Source organism: Physella acuta, unplaced genomic scaffold (genome assembly GCF_028476545.2).
Source record: "Physella acuta isolate Inbredline_101_S28 unplaced genomic scaffold, ASM2847654v3 ptg001014l, whole genome shotgun sequence".
Classification (NCBI taxonomy): Eukaryota; Metazoa; Mollusca; class Gastropoda; family Physidae; genus Physella; species Physella acuta.
The window spans coordinates 125,618-143,138 of NW_026732531.1; the positions used below are offsets into that span (position 1 = coordinate 125,618).

Consider the following 17,521-nt stretch of genomic DNA (forward strand, 5'->3'; position numbering starts at 1 on the left):
GGGGGGTGTGCGAATCAAAAGTTTGAGGGGGGGGGGGTGCAAATTGAAAGTTTGTCCCCGGGTAAAAATTGGACCCCCCTCCCCCCCTTGAGACGATCCTGGCTACGCCACTGTATCGTTTGCTGACATTGTTGCTGGTAAGAGATACACATACATATGTCTGAAGCTATTTCGGATATTCTTGTTGTTTTTATTTAACTGAAATCTTCGTAGTGTCTGCCCCTAGTTTCTGTTTCCAAGTGTCAGCCGTTTTGGCGATGTCTGTCTACTACCAGATTATTTTTTTTTTGTTTATTTTTTTTCTGCTTTGAATATTACTTTAAGGCTATAACAGCTTTAAAATTCATACAGTTGCATGGTTTATATATATATATATATATATATATATATATATATATATATATATATATATATATATATATCAATATTGAGCCAATGAACGTCAAGTCTTGGTTCTGTATGAGGCTAAGAGTCGTAAGTCTTGAATCTGCGGAGGTAGAGACCGGTTTGATTGTTGAGGATTACACTGTAGAACATCTGTACACTTATAACTGTTTCCTCATCATTTCCCGTTGGTGCATATAAAGTGATAGTGTGTTTAGCACTATGCAAAACCGCTTTCGTTTCCCTAATGTAAGTTAGGTACCAATTAGGGACGTTCGACTGATTTGAACTCGGATTCCAGCTTGAGACTGTCTGGTTAACAGTCTAGCTCTCTACCGTTAGGCCATGACGTCCCATCTATAACTGTTTACGATTGTGATATCTGGGCTAAGTGAGCATTTGAGTATAAACACGTTTATAGTGTTCACATATGCTACTGTTTCTCATTGTCCCCATGTTTTTCTCATACGGACAAACACTACTAACCCTGTAGATAATTGTGTGCCATTTGCTGTCATTCAATCTCTGTTTATGTCCTCTAGTTGGAACATATATTTCAGCGTCCATATTTGGACAGAAGATCTTGTAGTTTAGTAAACCGTTCTTAAGATAGATGGCAATCATCTCCTCTTTCCTATCTTTCACCTTTCCATACAGAAGTATACCGTTAGATGAACTGGTCTTGAATTGAAATGTAACTTCTAACCTGTTGAGGTAGGTTTTTTCAATTTGTATATACATGTTTCACAAAATTCTAAATTCATTTCAGTAAACTTTTTAAATGTGCAAAAAATTAAACTTAATTATAGAAAAGCTATGATAGTAAAGGCGTTGGTCCCATCTTATGTGTTAAAATGATTGCCAATGTGTCGCTTTGTGTAGTACGTACTTGGGGTGTTTGTTCGATGTTTCTATCAGGGCGCGGCTGTCATTGTGGGCTTCAATGTGAACACCTCTGTCTCCCCGTACATTAATCCCTGTTATCTGGAACATAAGACATGAACTCAAGCATCAACAGCATGGCTTCGGTATTTCATGTACTCTAAAATATAGGGGGGGGGCTAATTGCTGAATTCACTCAAAGTGCAAAAAAAACCCCTAGAAATTAGCTCAGCAAAGCTTTTATGCATTGGGTTTTGAAGAGTTCAAGATGAAAATAGGACTGGAGCCAAATTACACAAAGTAATAACGTTTGGATTTACATGCAGTGCTTACACAACAAACTGGTTTGCAAACAACTAGCATTTGGTAGGTTTTCAGAAACCAATAACGAAGTTGTCGGTAGCCGGTAAGAAGGTTGTCTGCAACCACAAGTTACCTTGTAACCTTATACTCCAGTATCGCAGCTCGGTAAAATTGAATGTTTTACCGTATCGGATGTACATCGCGTTAACAAATAAATGGAGAAAATATTAGTTTCATCAACAACACATATTTAAATAAACCGGAAGTGATCTCCCCTAAACTTTTTAGAATATTCTAATATAACACTACGTGGGATGGCAACTCGGAATATAGACATGATTTTTGTTTACTTAAACTTTTAAAGATAAAATAAAATCTAGTAGAAAAAAGAATTGCGCACCAAGCGAACGCCAAAACAAAATGTGCATAACAGTGCGCAATATTATTAGTACTTTATAAATTTACATGCGTTTTTGAGAAATCGGAAATAGCGTAAATTAGTACTTCCGGTCAACGGAAATTACTCAAAACTTGATAGAAGATAGATATTTAGATCTTTTACTTACATGTGAAATTTCATTTATTTATCTGAAATAGTACTCAAGTTATAGGCTTTTGAAAAATTCAAAGTAGAAAAAGTACCACATCCGTTTATCGGAAATCGCTCAAAAGTTGATATGGATCTACGCTTTTGATAAAATACTGATATATGAAATTTCATCAACCTAGCTGTAACGGTACTCAAGTTATCGTGTTTACACACACACAAACACACACACACACACACACAAAGACACACACAGACACACACATACACACAGACACACATACATACGGACAAGATTGCAAAATTATGTTTTTCCGTATGAGTGAGGTGTAGACTTTCTCTATACTTCGTATATACGAGCAAGTAAGAAAGTAACATCCAAGGGAGTTAGCTGTAAAAATAAAATTTAGAAACAAAGCAAACACACAGTGTAATAAGAAAATCAAACTAATTCACATTATGCATTTATAATTTAAAATATATTATAACATATAGTTTTAAATTTAACTAATATAGGATATTTGATAATAAACTATTTTATATTTTACCTATACTTTAACATAGAAACTATATTATTACGTATTATTATTTGGTATAATTTAGACCACTTGATCTAAACATTATTCTTTTAATTTAGTATTTTGTAATCTAAAATTTTGGACCCCATATAGCAGGGGTCGGCAACCTTTCGAGGCGGAAGAGCCAAAAGTTACAATTTTCAAAATTCCCCTAGTTTTAAAGAGCCACTAACATTTTTTTAAATTCAAGTTTTTTATTTTTTGATTAAGATTATTAGTATTTGTGCAAGGAGCTGGAGAGCCGCATCTTGATATCAAAAGAGCCGCATGCGGCTCGCTAGCCGCAGGCTGCCGACCCCTGCCATAAAGAAATAAACCTGCATCGGTACTTGTTCTGGTGTTACCCGTTGCGGCACTGTATTGTGTCAGCCCCACCTCCCCCCCCAAGAAACATTATATATATATATATATATATATATATATATATATATATATATACATATACATATACATATATATATATATATATATATATATATATATATATATATATATATATATATATATATATATATATATATATATATATATGTATATATATATATATATAAGCCAACAAAATCAGACGACACAGTATATCCATGACGTAGGTATCTGCGCGCTTTTAGCACTAAAATATCAAGGACATTGAGGCGGACGAGAAATGAAGTTTCTGGACATGTTGTCGAGATACTGAGTTGATGGAGCTTGGTGATTTTGTGGATAGACGTGTCATCATAAAAACTCAAGGTAATTACAACGTGTCTTTTTGAGTTTAGCATAATGCCTGTTAGGGAAATTACAACGGGGTTTTTTGGATGTAGCATATTGACTATTGGGTAAATACAACGTGTCTTTCTGAGTGTCGCATATTGGCTGGTAAAGAAATTACACAATGTTTTTCTAAATGTTGTGATTTAGAGATTTCAAAGTATTTCCTACCTGTGTCATAAAACAACGAGATTTGCAAGAAACACGAAAGACGGAGACCACCTGAGATCTTTATTGGTATCAGCTGTGTGAAATAAATTACAACACACTTTTATCGGGTTTTTGTTGTTGTAAATACGATATAGGGCCTACACTATTTTAAAGTAACATTTAAAAGTATGTATTATATATCTAATAAACATTTTAAAGTATGTATTATATATCTAATAAATTCTAACATTCAACTAATAAATTTAAGTATACATGTTGTGCAGGTGTCGAAATGAAAATGGCGACGTTCTAAAATCACTCGTCATTGGAGTGTTAAGCAGCTTACCGTGTATGATCAATATTGGCTAACTGGCACTGGCACTGGCACTGGCACTGGCACTAGCAATACCAACACCGACACCAATACTAATACTAATACCAATACCAATACCAATACTATTACCAATACCAATACCAATACCATACAATACCAATTCTAATGCAATAACAATTATAATATTAAGGGTAATCCATGAATATTTTTTTTTAATTTAAATAGATTTTAAAGTGGTCATTTAAAATTAATTACACAATTTCGAAACAAACGGGACATAACAATGAAAGTGATCACTCAATCGATGACTATGTTGGATAATAGAAAGGGAGAGAACTGACTAGAAGCTATCACCCAACCAGTCTGTTGAGCTGTGGTTACCGCCTATTGTTTACACTCATAGAGCCGGGTCGAAGTAGTAAAGGCTTTTAATGGCAGATAATGAAGTTTTTAAGCGATTTTATACTAAGCGTAGGTAGAAAGATGGTGCCTTAAAAAACTGTTTTAGTCGTGTCGACTAAAAATGTAAAAAATATAAAAATACGAGCCGACCCGCTGCGTATCATACGCCGCTATTTAGTTGTTTTTTTTTCTACTTTTCAGTAATTTATAATTTGTGAATTCGACAGTACCAATGCTGCCATTGAAAATATTTGCTTAAAAACACTACCCCCCCCCCCCCCCACGTGAAAGCAGCCTCCTCTTAGTTACCTCCTCTAAGTTTAAAATCGTTTCAAACTAAATTATCTGCCCCTAATAGCCGTCACCAAACCCGTCTCTGTGATTGTAAAATGTAAACAGAGTGAACACAACTCACCAGACAATGTGGGGGCGGGGTGGGGGTGGTTGTGATATTGATATAGAGGAAGAGAGGGGACTGTAAGGCGAGGTTGCAGCTTGTTTTCTAACGGCTCGAAGAAGAGAATTATATATATAGATGTACATATAAAAATATAAATAAAAACTTTAGATCAACATTCTTTTACATGCACTTAAAAAAAAACTATTTGCTTTCTTTAATAAAAGCTTAGGTTGCTAAAATATGTATTAAAAAAATAATAAATCTCATGAGCGACCAATGTTTTTAATAAAACGGTTAGTTTTTTCTTGTTCGCGGTGTTTTTAAAGGGTGTGGCTATGAAGTTTTTTTTTAAATTGTTTTTCGTTATTACAGTCGATTAACTTTATTTCAGAGGAAACGAAATTTGGGCATCTAGCAAGTGTCTATTGTTGAAATTTCGGAGAGGGTGGGTTGAAGTGGTGGACTTCCTCCAACATAACTAAATACTACGTGTCAACATGTTATGCGCTCTATAGCCTGTTGGCTAAAACAAAACAAATAAATCAGTTTCTACTGCTATTTTAGCGGTATATTTTCTTAATCGCTACTATATTTAAATATGACATTCAGCAAAAATGAGATTTTAAAGTTACTTCTCCAACCCCGCCTCCCTATTGATGCTCCCTAACGTTACAATTGTCAAATAATTTTAACAAATAATTTACTAGCTTCATAAAAATAACCAAATAATAACCAAAACTCAAATACAAACATTTACGCGCCAAATAATCACATGGTGGGGTAGTAAGACTTAATCAAATAAATAATTTCTATAAAGAAGCTAGATATTTCAGGTAAAGCGGGTATAAAACGTCCGTTTTTCAGTGACCAGGACGGTGGATATCAGTACATGAACAATATAAGAAGCAAGATAGATGGACCGGTTGTAATGTTTGAAACTAAATCAATGTATCGACCATGACCTATTTGTCGTCATATTACCCGCAACGTTAAGCTTTATCTACGTGGTCCGCCATATGCTATGTAGATTTGTGGCAGTTTAGAATTAAATTAAATTCTGCCCTATAGACACTTGGCAAGTCACCTATATACATCTAATTGTGTTTTTTTTTAGTACATGCGTAAAGATTGTAAACTTTCCCCCATTTTTCAATAAAGCAAGACCGTACTAGTTATATTCATAATAATAAAAGAAAACTTTTGTGTTGGGAGACAACATTTAAAATACTTTTTTCTGATCGTACTGCTGGTCAATAATGTCGTATTAAAATGGAGTTTTTAAATTTCGCATTGTGCTTCATTCATCACCAAAAGTTTATTTAGTTTCTTTATATTTTTGATAATAAGAGTATTTTTTTTATTACTTAAATTATTACTTAAATCATTTAGAAGTAAAACTATTTCTCAATTTCATAACATTGCTTATTTTGATAAAATAATATATATCTTATTGCTTTTACTATTGTAAAATAAATAAATAATATTTTTTTTTAATCCTCTGATAAATGTAAAATATTTTTGTTAATCATTTTATTTTTATGAAGCTAGTAAATTATTAGTTAAAATTATTTGACAATTGTGACTTAAATTTCTTCGTCGTTCTTAATTTTTACTAGACCTACCCGTCATCACTTGGATGACTGTGGGTTTCGGGGGTCATCAATAAATGACATCACATCTGTGACTTATCATCACAAAATAACCAGACCCCACATTCAAAAAGACGTTTTTTATCTTTTAAAAACACCGATTTCGGCTGAGCATGGATCTGACCACACTATCCATTCTTATACTGAAGTCACATGTGACCTTTTAAAAGTTCTATTAATTTTAATGACACCGACTTTAAAATTTAGCCTTCATTCTCCAAAGCAAATTTTTAAATGCTTTTCTGGCATATCTAGCCCTGGCCACCTATAGCATGTGTATATAACGTAAAAACCCGCAATTTTGCTCGTGGTAGACATTTTTCATAGTAATTCTAAGAAGGTCTCTGGAATTTTGCCTAAAAATGGTCGGAAGTCATGCGTCCGCTCCGGACGCCGTATTGTTGTTAGCAACCGACCACGCCTTCAAGTTAGCGAATTAATCCTACTATATCTAGATCTAGAACCTAGATAGATAAATCCCATGCATTGTCGAATTAGATGATCATTGATGCTGAACACAGATTAATATAAAATAATTAAGGCCCGAAATAGATTCTAGTTGTAGAATTTACATTAAGTCTAGATCTAGACACATTTATTGTTTGTTCTATTTTGTCCAGAGGAGGGAAGGGGTGGAAGGATTATTGATCGTGCACCTTAGGCAACTTCACCTACCCCTCCCTAACACTTACGAGAGAGAAGCCTGAAAAACCACATTTACATTAAATGATTTCCATATAGCCTTTAAAGTCATGATTTTGCCATAGTATGATGTTATAAACATTAGTGTAGTGTTCACCTAATATTGCTTATCGTCTGTTTTTCTTTAGCTTAGTCGCATGTAGTTTTCGTTTATTCTCAATGCAATAACTTTGGTAAAATGGGAATTTAAATTACATGTTTAGCCGTAATGGTGTGTTATATAATATAATTGTATACTTCTTATTAGATTACATCTAACCAATCGATGTCAGTTAGAAGGTCGAAACACACCTGACCCAAATAATTCATGAACGGGTTTTGTCAAAGTGGATAATAGAACTATTTGGAAGGAATGCGCATATAAAACGGGTATGGCGTGGTAACTACAATTTTTTTAGAACCACTAACTTAGAACTACATACTTTTTGTCCACAACTTTGTAAAGATATTTGCATATTTCGGGTCCCAAGTTGAAGCTGGATCCCGTTTCAGATATCGTAGTTAAGAAAGCATAGAAAAATTGTAAAACACACCTGAAAATGTTTTCAGTCCTGCTATTTCACCTGTCCTGGTAAATCCTGAATCGATACCGCCCGCCTCTCTACACATGTTCTAACACCGAGCTTGTTTAAGGGGACAGTATCGCCCAGACTTATGGAGTGAATCAAAATAGTTCTTTTAAAAAAATACTTTTAGACATACATAAGTCACATCTTTAAAGTGGCAGTGATGATTCTGCAATTTTAATATAGCATATATTTTGTGGGTTTATACGTCAAGCAAAAATGTTTCTTAAAATCAATTTTCTGAAATAAATTTTCTAGTGTATTTTTGATGCCTACGTGCTGGCATATCCTAAAAAGAGTAAAAAGATTTGCCAAGAAGAAGTCGGTAAAAAAATGGAGTCAACTAAAAAGTGATGCAGATCTGCACTTGGAAGCGGAGGTCTGGCTATAGGAGCTAAAAGCAATTGCTGCCGCTAAAAAAGGCTCACTTTTGACGTTTTGGGTCAAACAAACATCTGTATCTACACCTACATATAAGAACACATCCTATGATTTGGCAAAAGAAATACCTAATAAGTCGCTGAAGTCAGATTGAAAAGTGAGCGATGTTAATTACGTCAGTGATTTCTAACCCTCTACCCGCCAACTATCAACAGCACGCTACAGTCCAGATAAACTTACAATCAGAGATTGAGAATCTGAATTCCGATCTAGTGGGCTTGTATGAGCGACAAACTCGCGGAATGTTAATGCATGAACAAATTAACGCACGCCGTCCTGGCTGAAGGACGGACACGACTCAAAAGGCAAAGCTTTATAGGTGCTGCAAGCGCGTTGCCGGTAAAGCATGCCATGCCGACGAACAGGGCACAAATTAGCGTAGTGCCAGAGAGGCCGCCTATGGAATTGCCCGACTGCCCTGAACTAAGCCTCGCCCTCCCGGGCGGGCTGAAGAAGGGAAGCAACGTTGATGACTTGTTAATTGCTGCTCAATGTATAAAAAAGGATGACATTTTCCCCCGCTCTTTAAATCCTTATCCCACAATCCCTTATAATTTGTATTGTCCGTCTGTTCAATCCGTGATCAGTGACAGGGTTTGTAAAAAGTGTCACTCATACTTCATTGGTTATGCTGCGCAATCATTCCTTAACTCACAAAAAGGAATTATCAATAATGCCATTACGCCGCCAACGTGAACTGATGGTGGTAATTGCAAATGAAATTAATGGTGAGAGTGTAGATTGGATAGAAAAGGAAGACCTTGATGTAAAGGGAATTCCCATTCCATACGGGGAAAAAATTAATTCCGTCCATGGGTATTCAATGAAGGAACATTTTAATTCTCCATGGGAAAGAATGAATAAGCTTAAATATTACAAATTTTTATTGAGGATTGCTCTATTAATACTGTTGTAAGTAGTTTTTTTTAATACTTCGGTTAATGATCTAGCTAAAAATTTAGAAATATTAATGTATATAGATATGGTCGGTTAAGTATAACCTGTTACTGATATTATTATTTAATCGTTATTAATAAAATTTCTATAAAATTTGCTTAGATTTATGTCAGTGTGAGAGTATTTCTTGTCATTTTTCAACATCCTCTTCGCTAACAGTAAAACACGCACTTTTAATACTCTAGTGGAAAGTCTTTACTATTAAAAATCTATGACATTTATATTGCTTTGTGAGACGACATCCGTTAAGTCCATCATATAGGCTACAATGAAATATACCAGGAAAATTAAAGGTCTGGACATAGAGCTAACAGTTAAATAATTTGCATATTATACTCAATATATTGTTATTCTCACGTGTGTCGTCATGTCTGCAAGAAATATCTACATTTACATTACGTATTTTAAAGTAATTTAATCCTTTCAGCTTTAACATTACCTCACTGTATTACTGTTTACCTATTGGTCCCACGTATGTGTCCTGCACGCTCATAATTAATGCTGGGTAAGCGAGCAGTAATTTTAAAGGGATGAAAGCACGGCAAATTTAAAGCATAGAATAAATAAAATATTAGGGGTGGTGGGGTGGAGTGTGACGTCATTTTGTGACATTGTGTGACGTAGGGGGGGAGAGGGGGTACAAAAAATTGCCAAAAAAGCGTGACGTCATTTATGGACGACCCCATAGTTTCATGACTAAAAACAATTATTGAACGTTGATAACGCGTTATTAAACGTGATGACGCGTGTATAATAGTGTGTAGTACTTGGATAAGACTGCCTACTAATTTGGTCAAAATTTTAATTAATTCATAAAACTTTAATTAGGCAACCAATTTAGTCCAATTTAATATGATGTTGCATTGTCTTCGTCTTGACCCACATACCAACTACGAACCGGATCTGTCAGTTAGAAGTGCCCGCAATTTTGCTCGGCCGTTTTGATCCAGACTGAAGGCTGACTGAATATTGACGACAGACACAGACAGTGAGTTATATAAAAACTTGTAAAAAGGCATTTTAAAGGAAAATTGATTTATTTAAGCATTGTGGGGGAATAGGCCTATGTATTGACATTCTGTTCACGTTACTTGCTTAAATATTGTGGTAAAGTACACAATCTTTTCTGTTATCATTTTCCATCGGCTGATGCGCCCACACCGAAAGCTGTCAATAAAATCAAAATAATTAATTATAATTGACGTCAATATAAAAATTAAATAACAATTTCAATTTTTATATAGTATAAAATATAGCATAACCATACGCATTGTTTCCTTGGTGACATATTCCGTTTAGTAATGCGCTTTAATTAATTGCAGTACATAGCTAGAAATATTTCTAGCATCAAGATTCCTGATGCAGGTGTTTTTATGCACATATTGTGTTTGATATACGATTTAACACTATATCTGTACTATCGATGTTTTTATAAAATAGGCATAGCTCATCGCACTATCCTTTCATATGTTGATATCACTGAAACAGAAGAACTCTACTTCACCTGCCCTTCGGACCGACATGTTCGAAAAGGTAGTTTTACATTGTTCTTGTATAACTATAAACATTGCTTATAACATCTTAATTCAAACTTTAAACTCAAAATTAGAAATACACATTTAAATATTCGTATCATAAACGTATGAAAAGTAAATAAGATATATTTTTAAAAAAAAAAGCTCTTCATCATTAAATAACTTACGATAGTTGCAGATCCCAGTCTCTGAATATCTAATTAAAGAAAAAAATAACAGAGGTGTTTCTTTGGCTTCTTTTTAGTTCTCAATTTTAAAGGTGAAAAGGATTACAACTATTAGAATTGATCATTACGTGTCAAACAATAATTTGCCACATGGCATGTTTACTCCCATACCAAACTACTTTTCTTTCTGGATGGTCTCCTAAAGCCTCTTTCCATTTATGAACAAACTACAAGTTAGCAATAAATCGATTTTGTAATTTTCTCTTCTAGATGTTTTACTGTCCCAATTTGCAAACCCAGCTGCCTTGGACTTCGAAGTCGGGACTTTTCGATTAAGTAGCCATGAGCTTTAACTGCTCGACCACACCAACCCCCACCTCTTTCACTTTTCATTTGAACCTTTTAAAATTCAATTTTATACTCTCTCTCTCTCTCTCTCTCTCTCTCTCTCTCTATATATATATATATATATATATATATATATATATATATATATATATATATATATATATATAATATTACTTTAGCTTTATTGAACTGTATTACATATTCCTCAAAATGCTGTTTCATTTAGTTACTTTAGTGCAGTTGCTCTTACCGTTTTATGGAGATACCGAATAACACCAGCTTTATTTGCGTATTTACCAAACACTTCTTATTAGTAGATACAATAAAATACTATTTCTATCTCTCTATATACTACTAAAACTCAAGTTTGTTTACATGTTTGAATATTTTATTTTTATTTTTTTTGTCCGCTTGGTTACAGGAGAGAATCTGCACTATGTGTAGAGATATAAAATCGTATTTAGGTAGAGAACAATGTTCTTTTTTACCTAACTGTTAAACACAAATAAATTAATTTAAAGACGTTAATTAATTAATTGATATATTCATTAGTAGATTAACCACTTTAATTATAAAAGTTCAGAACTATGACCTTACTTATAGTGACGTCACATGATTTATTTACTTTTTATAACAATAATGGCGGCTTCCATACAAGATTTTGTTGCCCATTCAAAAGTATAACGCATTATGTAGCTAATTTTCTGTCGGCTATAGCTTTAACGATACGTCCGTTTGCTTTTTTTTTATTAAGTTTCAATACTATTATTATTTATTTTCAACAGTCATTTTAAATTGAGATTACAATAAATTTCTCTATATCTAGAATCTAAAGATTAAGAAGGAAAAGTTATAGATCTAGAATCTAGGTCAAACCAAAACTAATTAGTTAAACAAAGACATGAGAAAATCACATATACTATTTGCGTAAATGAAGTTTCTTACGCAGAATAAAGTAAAATATATCAGTCAATATCTCCTGGTCCTATGAGTCTAGATAACTAAGATGTTAGTGTATTAGTTAATCATGCGGGTGGCACTGGTTCGAGACATATTAAGTCAATGTTCATTTTTTTTTTCATTTTTTTTTAAATGTGAATGATAAAGTTGCCTATCGAAAGTTGGCGGGATACATGGCCGGCGAAGTAGAGTTCACCTGTTTCTGTGTCCTCAGCATATGAAGGGATAGTGTGGTCAGATCCATCGTAGGCCGGAATCTTTTTGAAACGATAAAAACATGTTGTCTGAGACTTGGCGGGACACTGGGCAGGTGATACAGAGTTGGTTAGGTGCAGTGTTTACCTGTCACGTCAGCATATGAAGGGCTAGTGTGGTCAGACCCATGCTTGGCCTTTCTTCTTCTTTTCTTCTTCTTCGTTCTTAATTATTAGTGTTGAAGGAGATCGAGATTTATCTGCCAGTGGGTTTGACATCGAGACTTTGTTTTCGACCACGCCTCCAACACAATTAAGCGTTACGTGTCAACTGGTTATGCGCCATTGAGGCCATTGACTCCGATTTCAGCCTGCTTTTCTTTTTGGATTTGCTTCCATAGCCTTTGTCCAACCAAGAACAATCTACAAGGCAGCAGTTGTTTTAATTTTGGAGTTGTCTCTCCTAGAAGAGTGGCTGTCCCCAGCTAACGAGCCTCATCTGCCCGAGGGTTCGAACTCGAGACTTTTCGGTTTAGCAACCATGAGCTTTACCGACTCGACCACGCGGACCCCTCATGCTTGTCCATTACGAGAGAGGCCGTTAGATATTAAGACAACTTTTGCTTCATTATAGGATTGGAAAGGAACCCACAATCAGTTGTGATTTTACAATGTAAAATGTAAGTTTTTTTTGTATTGGTAAAACTATTAATCTGTCCTATCGTGTATTCTACAAATAATCATCAAGAATATAATAATAATTTTGGTTTTATGTACGATTACTAATTTTTGTTTTACAAAATACGTAATCGTAAACGTGTATAATTTGAATTCTCTCCCTCGAATGTAAGGCTTTAGGAAAAGTAGTTAAGATCATCCCAACTTTGGTATTGATGGATAAATGCACATCGGCGCTTTGTTGTCCATTTTAAGTTAATTTCTCTGAACCCCCCCCCCCCCTCACCGCTCTTAGCCTTACAAGTAGCGAACTTCTAGCTGTACATTCACCACTTCTCAAGTTTTATCAAACACTAGTCAGCGGATATTCATTTAATAAAAGGTAAAACTATTTTTTTTTATATTTTTAGTACATGAATCAATTGGAGATTTATAATCAATTAATCACTTAATAAATGACGTATCTGGTCTTTCGTGAGTCATAAAAAAGTATGAAGTCATTTATGGATGTCCTCCGCGTGAGCTGGGCACATACAGCTGTACACGTGAACACCGTGTGTTTGTCTTTTATGCATTACAACACCCTTCATTGGGTGTCCTGCACCTCCACAGGGGGATAGGTGTAATACTTGAATCATTAGTCTCGCTGCATTTGGGACCTCCGCCGGGGGACGGGGGGGGGGGGGGGGGTGATTAGCTTTTTTATTGTTTCGCCACTGGCATTTTGATAGTTGTTTTGTAAATAACAAGTGGTTAACTTTGCTCCACAATTATCACTGTCTTTTAGATAATCATTGGTCCCGTGATCACTAGAGTGGGATCGAAAAATAACTATTGACTTTGTCCACGAGTAGCAAACATCTTCTCCCTTAAGGCATGTTTCAGCCAACAAAGCGAGCGGCCACCTTGCTATGTAGGTGAGTTTTCATAACTCTTCTATCCATAGATGAGCTAACACTGATGCTTGTCTCGTGTATATCGAACCTTAGTTTCAATCTAATAATTTTATATTTCTAATTGCATTTTTAATATGTTTAATGTAGTCTGTCAAACCTATGCGAAAAATCCCTCTGATTTAGAGTGGGATTGTCGTGGTGTCCTAGTGGGATTGTCGTTGCGTCCTTGTGGGATTGTCGTGACGTCATAGTGGGGTTGTCGTGGCGTCCTATTGGGATTGTCGTGACGTCATAGTGGGATTGTCGTGGCGTCCTATTGGGATTGTCGTTGCGTCCTTGTGGGATTGTCGTGACGTCATAGTGGGATTGTCGTGGCGTCCTATTGGGATTGTCGTGACGTCATAGTGGGATTGTCGTGGCGTCCTATTGGGATTGTCGTGACGTCATAGTGGGATTGTCGTGGCGTCCTATTGGGATTGTCGTTGCGTCCTTGTGGGATTGTCGTGACGTCATAGTGGGATTGTCGTGGCGTTAAAGTGAGATTTGGGTAGGGCCAAGTGATAGAGTCTTATAAATTTGCTCGTGCTACCATAGCTTACAAATATTCTAATATTTGTTCTTATAAATATACTTGATTAAATTACTCTCTTACGGTGCATCTGGCTGGCACGACATGCCATCACAGCACGCTAATGCAAAGATGCTTACACGACAGTGCTTGTACCTGTTCAGGCAGCAACTATTGGATTGAAAAAAGTCTTTTTCAGGCACGTCTTCGTACAAGCTTATACCCCCTCCCTCACCCCTTCCTAAAGGTCGTTCACACCCCACCCAACCCCTACCTGAAACTGAAATATAATTCATATAGAAAATACATAATTTAACCAGTGTCCAACACCCCCCTCCCCCGCATACATACACCCGGAAATTTAAATTAGTTCCCCCAAAAGTTTCAGGTACACCCCCGTCAAGTGGAATCAAACGTTTGAAAAAATAAAAATACTGTTTGGGAAGAATGCATGTGTAGTGGCGTAAAATATTTATATAAGACCGCTCAATCTGCACCTAGTTAAGTCAGTATACTGGTATATTATGTAAATAGTTTACAATAAGAAAATAAACACCAAGATAGTGTATTCGATATTATTAATTAAAATAAAATAATTTGTATAAAACATGTATAATTCATGTTACTGTAACTTTTGAATACATTTGTTTATTTGCAATTTTATTTTATTTTTAAAATGCGATTTTTAGTTTTATATTTGCAATACTGTCAGCATGACATTCCCTAGTACGATTAAGGAAAGTACTCATTCGAAAAAAACAGTTCATTGGGCAGATGAAGTACACATGAACTCAGCATATAAAGGCATAATTGTGATCAAAACTATGTCTAGTCGCCTTAACGTTCTCTTAACGCCCTCTAACGTTAGCCAGCTACCCATTAGAGCTTTGTTGATTAGTCTTATGGAATCGAGCCCGTGATCTGAACTCAAAGATGTTCACAAAAACTTCCGTACTTTTAATTATCCGTCCACGCCGTCCATGCATTCTCAAAAATAAAGCATGGAATGAATTAAATAACTATTATCCAGGCTATTACATTAGGTGCTAAAAAATGAGTACCTACCTGTCCGAGTACACTACAAGACTCGCCAGACCTACCAGGACCAATGTGATCATCATTTTCATCAGCGTTTTATGTAAATGCTTAACAACTCAAAATGTTTTAAAATATACGTTGCTGTTTTTTTGTTAATACGTTATGTGGAAGTGAAGAATCTTCACATAATGAGACCACACAACGTTTTATAAACAGCCATTTGCCAGCCGAACGTGGGTGATTTCTATTGGTCACTTGTTAACATAGTCGGGCAAGCCGCACGTTTGCAATTTCTATTGGCCACTTATTATCGGAGCCGTCCAAGTCAAGAGTGCTTAATATCTATTGCTTGCTTGTTATTTGTTTTTCTATAACTGCACGTAGGTAATTGCTATTGCTCCATTGTTATTAGTGTAGACCAGGCCATTGTAACAATACAGAACATAATAAACTTATATTTGTATCTAATCTTCCGTATTAGTATTATAATGCACTGTTAACCCATTCTTCCTCTTCGAAATGAATAGCAATACTTCAGGGTTTTTCCTCCAACATAATTAAATATTACTTGCAGTGGTGTCGCTAGGTCGGGTGTCACCCGATGCGACACCTCAAGTTTTTAATCCCCCCCCCCACTTTTTTTGTTCTATCTAAATTTTGAAGTATTAGCCACCCCCACCCCCTCCCGGTAGATGTTTTAAAGTGTTCACATTAATACTTATGATGGTTATATTGTCAGTTGTTAATAAAGCTGGGTGTATCATTGTTTTCTTTACAGTTTGCATGTTTACTTCATGGGGTCATCCCCCCCCCCTATCCCTGTGTTTATCGTCATTATGTACTTAAAATACATTTTAACTCTAACAATTCTTTGAAGTGTAGAAAGCACATATTTATTCTATATATCTTGCAATTTTTTTGTCTTAGTGTCAACCCCCCCCCTTCTAAATGGTGTCACCCGGTGAGCAACGCCTCCGCCAGTGTTTCTTCCAGACTTTTTTCTCCGGGGGGGCACTTGAAATCTTCGGGGGGCGGTAAACTTTCTTCGGGGGGGCGGACACTGTTAAAAGTATATATTTTCTATATAAATTATATAAATTTCATTTCGTTCGGGGGGGGGGGCGGTAAAAAATTTTCGGGGGGGCTTCGCCCCCCCGAAGAGATGCCTGGAAGAAACTCTGACCTCCGCCTCTCGACGCCTCTGATTACGTGTTAATTTTGTGCGCCGTACCGCCCGTTGACTCTGGTTTCTGCTATTCTTTCCAGTTGTTTCTGCACAGCCGTCGTCCATCTTGGAAGTCTTCTTTTCTAGATGGGCTGCAGCTCAAAACTAAAGAGCTACATCTGTCCATTGATCCGAACTATAAGCTTGCTATTAGTAACCATTCGCTCTTTTGTCTTACCATGACGTACCCTTTATGATTCGCACATATTTAGTTAGCTCCCCTTAACTTTCTCGAATATTGTTATATAGCTATAAGGGTTGGAATGACAGTGTATATAAATAGTTTGTTAGTGTGTGACACAACCGCGCGCTTGTCTAAAAGTTCTTAGAATAGGCCGCTTTACAAAATGATACAAAATGTATTAATAAATTCTAAAAAAGGACCCCTTTCGATTGTACGAAATCGTTCAAAAGTGAAAGTGTATAGAAACATGATTCAGATTTAATGCTTATAATTTATATTAAGATATATTCTTATAAAAGATTACGACTAAATGGTATCTGAAGAAGTGATTCCTGTAGAATTTTTTCACGACATATTATTTCCCGAAATAAAAATAAAAGTTAACTCGTAAACAATATAAGCGCATGAAACTGCACTGTTTACTGAATGTATGCACGCACATAGGTAATGATATCAGACATTACCAACGCTGTTAATTTTACTGCGCTGTTTCTAAACTTTAAGCGCTTGTGCATATCCCTAGGGAGAAGTAAAACATCTGTATATCTTTTTAAGCTACATAAATGTTCATTAGGGACGGCGTGTCCTAGCGTTAGAGCGCTAGACTGCTAACCAGAATGTCTCCATTTCAAAATAATAGAACGTCTTTGAGTCCCCCTAGTTCTGGTGAGTACCTAACTCAG

At 35.6% G+C, this 17,521-nt stretch overlaps 1 long non-coding RNA gene across 1 annotated transcript; it reads right to left on the bottom strand.

Moving 5' to 3' along the window:
- Window positions 1–10,069: 10,069 nt before the first annotated feature.
- LOC131954593 (uncharacterized) lies at window positions 10,070–15,617 on the bottom strand. Its single transcript, XR_009388781.1, has 4 exons — window positions 15,457–15,617; window positions 14,476–14,562; window positions 10,748–10,776; window positions 10,070–10,212 (listed from the first exon to the last, which is right to left on the bottom strand). It is a non-coding gene; the product is annotated as an uncharacterized LOC131954593 (long non-coding RNA).
- Between the last annotated feature and the right edge of the window lie 1,904 nt (window positions 15,618–17,521).